The sequence below is a fragment of the Eleutherodactylus coqui genome, unplaced genomic scaffold (assembly GCF_035609145.1).
Source record: "Eleutherodactylus coqui strain aEleCoq1 unplaced genomic scaffold, aEleCoq1.hap1 HAP1_SCAFFOLD_729, whole genome shotgun sequence".
NCBI classification, from domain to species: Eukaryota; Metazoa; Chordata; class Amphibia; order Anura; family Eleutherodactylidae; genus Eleutherodactylus; species Eleutherodactylus coqui.
Window position 1 is genome coordinate 1 of NW_027102311.1, and position 8220 is coordinate 8220.

Genomic DNA, 8220 nt, shown 5'->3' on the forward strand with positions numbered 1-8220 from the left:
TGCCTTATCTCAAAGCAATGTAAAATTAACTTTGACAATGAAACTTAATAAATCAATTTCGAGTTGAACTATATCATGTTTGTCTGTGATATTTTATAAGGTCTACAAACAGGGGAATGAGGGGAGGGTAAGGGGGGGGTAGGTATCTATGACACGGGAGAAAGAAAAAATAAAACAAAAAGGGGGGGGGGGCGGGCTCCGGAATTGTTGTTTCTCTTTACGATTGTGGTTTAAACGTGTTACTCACATGTCCCTGTCTGTAACCACTTGGTAAATAGGGGTGAGCTCCGGGCATCTATCCATATCGCCCAGGTGTGATACAATTTATCATAGCCTGACGGCTCATCTGGAAGCCTCATTCTCTCCATACGCTCTATTTCGTGGATCATTGCTATTTTTAGTGGAGTGCATTTTTTATGCAGCACACAAGGGGGAGACAGCGGCCTACCAAAATCGAGTTGGCTGCTGCTGTGGCTTTCTTTTTTTAAAAAAAAGGTAGGTTCCGTTCTTCCATGGTGAGGAATAGGCAGGGAGGTTCGGTTTTTGCCAGCTGGGGAATGCTTATAGGCAAGGCCTTATCCCTGGTGGTGCGTGTAACGTCAGACCACGTTTTAGACATGCAGCAGCAGCATTCAGTCAGTGGCTGACAAACGAGCTCCATGCAAGTTTACATTAAACAGACACATTTCTTTCTTTACTGTATTGACTGCGGTCTGTAATCGAGCGGTTGAACTGTTTCTGTGTCCATGCATTGAATAAAGCAATACATCCTTGTAAAGTAGGCGTCCGTTCGTTGGAGTTCTTTGCTCCCCGAGTGTTGCTCCATCTCTAAACGTTGGCCTGGATCTTCATGGACGAATACTGCCCATCCCACGTGGAGCGTGTATCTCAGCCCGCGTGGAGTGCTGCAGTCCAATGAGGTATTCCGTGCTACATAGCAAGCCTTGGGCCTGTGTGATTGGGGGTCCGCTGCTGTCTGTCCACTCTGAAGCGCGCATCCGGGGCCGGCCGCTTTTCGACTACCAGCGACTGCAGGTCACACACACAGGCTGGTTGGAATGGCCTAGCATTATCCTGATCCGGAGGTGTAACTTGAAGCTGCGGGGCCCCAGTACAAAGTCTGGAACTGGGCCCCCAAACTATAAAGCGTCATTGATAGCATTGGTTTACAATGTGGGGAAGAGAGACTTTATGGGCCCCCTAGGGCTCCGGGCCCCCTGCACATACACCCATGACCCGAATACGTGGAGCATACAGACGCAGGCTGCCAGGATACGCTGTGCCTGCCCGATGTTTCCAACTTGGCTATTAGCGCAGCGGTAGGTACGAACTATAGAGTGCGGCTGCCATATGAACTGGTGTGTGTGTGTGTGTGTGTTTTGCTTCCAGTTGTACCTGTGCTGTGCACACTCTGGCAGACGCAGCTGCTCAGTGGATACAATGTTGCGAGCAGACGGGCTGAGTGTCAATCAAAGTGCTTGGGTGGTAGCAGCAGCCGCCGCCACAGCTGCGCTGCACCTCTTGCTCGTCGGTTTTGTTTTTCTGCTTTTGGAAACTGCTGTAGGAAAGGGGGTGCACCGGTCCTGGAGGTACTGCAATACCAGGTCAATGCGTGGAGTGGACAGAGCAAGCTCTTTTTCCAGCTCCCTGTTCTAAAAATCCATTTAATATATGGTCCCCAGATAGGGGACGTATCAGATATTAAACTGATAAGAACAGATACTACACTTGATCTTAGCCAAAAGGCCGAGAAGCGATAACCCGAAATGGGTTTCACCTGTAGCCCGGCCCGCCCAACTCCACTTCCAAGGCTTGAGGCAACACGCTCAGCCAGCACTCTGGGCGCACCCACAATGCACCCAGGCAGCTGGGAGAGCTATTAAAACTTTCCATAGCCCCGCCCCACGCCTTCTCAACCGCGCCCAGCCTCACACCCTCAGTCCTTCCTCTTGCACCGTGCTCACGCATCCTAGGCTTGCAGAGCCTGCTGCTGCTGCTACTGCAGGACTCGTCAGCTCCCTACAAAGGATGGTTAAGCCGGCGATGACACTAGAAGCAAGCACTAGTTTGTCTCTGAAGGTGCGTCGGTCGGTCGGTTGGAGGGATCTCTTCGGCCGGCCGCATTTCCAGTGGGGACGGATGGAAACTTTTAACCTAAAATAAGGGAAATTGGCTTCGGCCCCATAGGGCTTTATTGCCTTCCCCTGGGCCAGCATTAGTAGACCCTAGTAAGGAGAATATTAGAGCGGCATGGTCATCCGAAGAACTTAAAAACATACAGCAGGCCTTTTTTGCCCGCCCGCCATACATACATACATACATAACTACAGATTTTATATTTTTTTTTACATATATACATTATATATACACACACACACACACACACACACACACACACACACACACACACACACACACAATCTTAAATCTATCTTTAATCTATATCTACAAAATCTGTAATTTAGAAATAATCCATATCTATATTCTACATAATTAATAGATAGATAGATAGATAGATAGATAGATAGATAGATAGACTCACTCACATACATGCATACATACATACATACTGTATGCAATTGAGCCAGGTGTTTGGAAGGCTGACGATGTCACTCCTTTGTGATGTCATCAATTTAGAAGCATTAATACCGGGCTTGGCAGCCATTTCAGTCAGTCTCTGCTGCAGCTGGGAGACGGGAGATGGTCTTTATTTCCACCAAGAAGCTGCAGAACTACCGGTAACTGCATCATTTTTATTTTATTCAATATAGGTTTTATTGGTTTCATGGAGGGGGGGAAACTTTTGCCTTATCTCAAAGCAATGTAAAATTAACTTTGACAATGAAACTTAATAAATCAATTTCGAGTTGAACTATATCATGTTTGTCTGTGATATTTTATAAGGTCTACAAACAGGGGAATGAGGGGAGGGTAAGGGGGGGGTAGGTATCTATGACACGGGAGAAAGAAAAAATAAAACAAAAAGGGGGGGGGGGCGGGCTCCGGAATTGTTGTTTCTCTTTACGATTGTGGTTTAAACGTGTTACTCACATGTCCCTGTCTGTAACCACTTGGTAAATAGGGGTGAGCTCCGGGCATCTATCCATATCGCCCAGGTGTGATACAATTTATCATAGCCTGACGGCTCATCTGGAAGCCTCATTCTCTCCATACGCTCTATTTCGTGGATCATTGCTATTTTTAGTGGAGTGCATTTTTTATGCAGCACACAAGGGGGAGACAGCGGCCTACCAAAATCGAGTTGGCTGCTGCTGTGGCTTTCTTTTTTTAAAAAAAAGGTAGGTTCCGTTCTTCCATGGTGAGGAATAGGCAGGGAGGTTCGGTTTTTGCCAGCTGGGGAATGCTTATAGGCAAGGCCTTATCCCTGGTGGTGCGTGTAACGTCAGACCACGTTTTAGACATGCAGCAGCAGCATTCAGTCAGTGGCTGACAAACGAGCTCCATGCAAGTTTACATTAAACAGACACATTTCTTTCTTTACTGTATTGACTGCGGTCTGTAATCGAGCGGTTGAACTGTTTCTGTGTCCATGCATTGAATAAAGCAATACATCCTTGTAAAGTAGGCGTCCGTTCGTTGGAGTTCTTTGCTCCCCGAGTGTTGCTCCATCTCTAAACGTTGGCCTGGATCTTCATGGACGAATACTGCCCATCCCACGTGGAGCGTGTATCTCAGCCCGCGTGGAGTGCTGCAGTCCAATGAGGTATTCCGTGCTACATAGCAAGCCTTGGGCCTGTGTGATTGGGGGTCCGCTGCTGTCTGTCCACTCTGAAGCGCGCATCCGGGGCCGGCCGCTTTTCGACTACCAGCGACTGCAGGTCACACACACAGGCTGGTTGGAATGGCCTAGCATTATCCTGATCCGGAGGTGTAACTTGAAGCTGCGGGGCCCCAGTACAAAGTCTGGAACTGGGCCCCCAAACTATAAAGCGTCATTGATAGCATTGGTTTACAATGTGGGGAAGAGAGACTTTATGGGCCCCCTAGGGCTCCGGGCCCCCTGCACATACACCCATGACCCGAATACGTGGAGCATACAGACGCAGGCTGCCAGGATACGCTGTGCCTGCCCGATGTTTCCAACTTGGCTATTAGCGCAGCGGTAGGTACGAACTATAGAGTGCGGCTGCCATATGAACTGGTGTGTGTGTGTGTGTGTGTTTTGCTTCCAGTTGTACCTGTGCTGTGCACACTCTGGCAGACGCAGCTGCTCAGTGGATACAATGTTGCGAGCAGACGGGCTGAGTGTCAATCAAAGTGCTTGGGTGGTAGCAGCAGCCGCCGCCACAGCTGCGCTGCACCTCTTGCTCGTCGGTTTTGTTTTTCTGCTTTTGGAAACTGCTGTAGGAAAGGGGGTGCACCGGTCCTGGAGGTACTGCAATACCAGGTCAATGCGTGGAGTGGACAGAGCAAGCTCTTTTTCCAGCTCCCTGTTCTAAAAATCCATTTAATATATGGTCCCCAGATAGGGGACGTATCAGATATTAAACTGATAAGAACAGATACTACACTTGATCTTAGCCAAAAGGCCGAGAAGCGATAACCCGAAATGGGTTTCACCTGTAGCCCGGCCCGCCCAACTCCACTTCCAAGGCTTGAGGCAACACGCTCAGCCAGCACTCTGGGCGCACCCACAATGCACCCAGGCAGCTGGGAGAGCTATTAAAACTTTCCATAGCCCCGCCCCACGCCTTCTCAACCGCGCCCAGCCTCACACCCTCAGTCCTTCCTCTTGCACCGTGCTCACGCATCCTAGGCTTGCAGAGCCTGCTGCTGCTGCTACTGCAGGACTCGTCAGCTCCCTACAAAGGATGGTTAAGCCGGCGATGACACTAGAAGCAAGCACTAGTTTGTCTCTGAAGGTGCGTCGGTCGGTCGGTTGGAGGGATCTCTTCGGCCGGCCGCATTTCCAGTGGGGACGGATGGAAACTTTTAACCTAAAATAAGGGAAATTGGCTTCGGCCCCATAGGGCTTTATTGCCTTCCCCTGGGCCAGCATTAGTAGACCCTAGTAAGGAGAATATTAGAGCGGCATGGTCATCCGAAGAACTTAAAAACATACAGCAGGCCTTTTTTGCCCGCCCGCCATACATACATACATACATAACTACAGATTTTATATTTTTTTTTACATATATACATTATATATACACACACACACACACACACACACACACACACACACACACACACACACACACACAATCTTAAATCTATCTTTAATCTATATCTACAAAATCTGTAATTTAGAAATAATCCATATCTATATTCTACATAATTAATAAAGATAGATAGATAGATAGATAGATAGATAGATAGACTCACTCACATACATGCATACATACATACATACTGTATGCAATTGAGCCAGGTGTTTGGAAGGCTGACGATGTCACTCCTTTGTGATGTCATCAATTTAGAAGCATTAATACCGGGCTTGGCAGCCATTTCAGTCAGTCTCTGCTGCAGCTGGGAGACGGGAGATGGTCTTTATTTCCACCAAGAAGCTGCAGAACTACCGGTAACTGCATCATTTTTATTTTATTCAATATAGGTTTTATTGGTTTCATGGAGGGGGGGAAACTTTTGCCTTATCTCAAAGCAATGTAAAATTAACTTTGACAATGAAACTTAATAAATCAATTTCGAGTTGAACTATATCATGTTTGTCTGTGATATTTTATAAGGTCTACAAACAGGGGAATGAGGGGAGGGTAAGGGGGGGGTAGGTATCTATGACACGGGAGAAAGAAAAAATAAAACAAAAAGGGGGGGGGGGCGGGCTCCGGAATTGTTGTTTCTCTTTACGATTGTGGTTTAAACGTGTTACTCACATGTCCCTGTCTGTAACCACTTGGTAAATAGGGGTGAGCTCCGGGCATCTATCCATATCGCCCAGGTGTGATACAATTTATCATAGCCTGACGGCTCATCTGGAAGCCTCATTCTCTCCATACGCTCTATTTCGTGGATCATTGCTATTTTTAGTGGAGTGCATTTTTTATGCAGCACACAAGGGGGAGACAGCGGCCTACCAAAATCGAGTTGGCTGCTGCTGTGGCTTTCTTTTTTTAAAAAAAAGGTAGGTTCCGTTCTTCCATGGTGAGGAATAGGCAGGGAGGTTCGGTTTTTGCCAGCTGGGGAATGCTTATAGGCAAGGCCTTATCCCTGGTGGTGCGTGTAACGTCAGACCACGTTTTAGACATGCAGCAGCAGCATTCAGTCAGTGGCTGACAAACGAGCTCCATGCAAGTTTACATTAAACAGACACATTTCTTTCTTTACTGTATTGACTGCGGTCTGTAATCGAGCGGTTGAACTGTTTCTGTGTCCATGCATTGAATAAAGCAATACATCCTTGTAAAGTAGGCGTCCGTTCGTTGGAGTTCTTTGCTCCCCGAGTGTTGCTCCATCTCTAAACGTTGGCCTGGATCTTCATGGACGAATACTGCCCATCCCACGTGGAGCGTGTATCTCAGCCCGCGTGGAGTGCTGCAGTCCAATGAGGTATTCCGTGCTACATAGCAAGCCTTGGGCCTGTGTGATTGGGGGTCCGCTGCTGTCTGTCCACTCTGAAGCGCGCATCCGGGGCCGGCCGCTTTTCGACTACCAGCGACTGCAGGTCACACACACAGGCTGGTTGGAATGGCCTAGCATTATCCTGATCCGGAGGTGTAACTTGAAGCTGCGGGGCCCCAGTACAAAGTCTGGAACTGGGCCCCCAAACTATAAAGCGTCATTGATAGCATTGGTTTACAATGTGGGGAAGAGAGACTTTATGGGCCCCCTAGGGCTCCGGGCCCCCTGCACATACACCCATGACCCGAATACGTGGAGCATACAGACGCAGGCTGCCAGGATACGCTGTGCCTGCCCGATGTTTCCAACTTGGCTATTAGCGCAGCGGTAGGTACGAACTATAGAGTGCGGCTGCCATATGAACTGGTGTGTGTGTGTGTGTGTGTTTTGCTTCCAGTTGTACCTGTGCTGTGCACACTCTGGCAGACGCAGCTGCTCAGTGGATACAATGTTGCGAGCAGACGGGCTGAGTGTCAATCAAAGTGCTTGGGTGGTAGCAGCAGCCGCCGCCACAGCTGCGCTGCACCTCTTGCTCGTCGGTTTTGTTTTTCTGCTTTTGGAAACTGCTGTAGGAAAGGGGGTGCACCGGTCCTGGAGGTACTGCAATACCAGGTCAATGCGTGGAGTGGACAGAGCAAGCTCTTTTTCCAGCTCCCTGTTCTAAAAATCCATTTAATATATGGTCCCCAGATAGGGGACGTATCAGATATTAAACTGATAAGAACAGATACTACACTTGATCTTAGCCAAAAGGCCGAGAAGCGATAACCCGAAATGGGTTTCACCTGTAGCCCGGCCCGCCCAACTCCACTTCCAAGGCTTGAGGCAACACGCTCAGCCAGCACTCTGGGCGCACCCACAATGCACCCAGGCAGCTGGGAGAGCTATTAAAACTTTCCATAGCCCCGCCCCACGCCTTCTCAACCGCGCCCAGCCTCACACCCTCAGTCCTTCCTCTTGCACCGTGCTCACGCATCCTAGGCTTGCAGAGCCTGCTGCTGCTGCTACTGCAGGACTCGTCAGCTCCCTACAAAGGATGGTTAAGCCGGCGATGACACTAGAAGCAAGCACTAGTTTGTCTCTGAAGGTGCGTCGGTCGGTCGGTTGGAGGGATCTCTTCGGCCGGCCGCATTTCCAGTGGGGACGGATGGAAACTTTTAACCTAAAATAAGGGAAATTGGCTTCGGCCCCATAGGGCTTTATTGCCTTCCCCTGGGCCAGCATTAGTAGACCCTAGTAAGGAGAATATTAGAGCGGCATGGTCATCCGAAGAACTTAAAAACATACAGCAGGCCTTTTTTGCCCGCCCGCCATACATACATACATACATAACTACAGATTTTATATTTTTTTTTACATATATACATTATATATACACACACACACACACACACACACACACACACACACACACACACACACACACACAATCTTAAATCTATCTTTAATCTATATCTACAAAATCTGTAATTTAGAAATAATCCATATCTATATTCTACATAATTAATAAAGATAGATAGATAGATAGATAGATAGATAGATAGATAGACTCACTCACATACATGCATACATACATACATACTGTATGCAATTGAGCCAGGTGTTTGGAAGGCTGACGAT

General features: G+C 48.2%; 3 non-coding genes across 3 annotated transcripts; all 3 read right to left on the minus strand.

The window, feature by feature from the left end:
- Positions 1–1567: 1567 nt before the first annotated feature.
- Positions 1568–1758, minus strand: LOC136601716 (U2 spliceosomal RNA). The gene has a single exon (XR_010789458.1). It is a non-coding gene; the product is annotated as a U2 spliceosomal RNA (small nuclear RNA).
- A 2613-nt stretch (positions 1759–4371) lies between these two features.
- Positions 4372–4562, minus strand: LOC136601726 (U2 spliceosomal RNA). Its single transcript, XR_010789467.1, has one exon. It is a non-coding gene; the product is annotated as a U2 spliceosomal RNA (small nuclear RNA).
- A 2613-nt stretch (positions 4563–7175) lies between these two features.
- LOC136601727 (U2 spliceosomal RNA) lies at positions 7176–7366 on the minus strand. Its single transcript, XR_010789468.1, has one exon. It is a non-coding gene; the product is annotated as a U2 spliceosomal RNA (small nuclear RNA).
- Between the last annotated feature and the right edge of the window lie 854 nt (positions 7367–8220).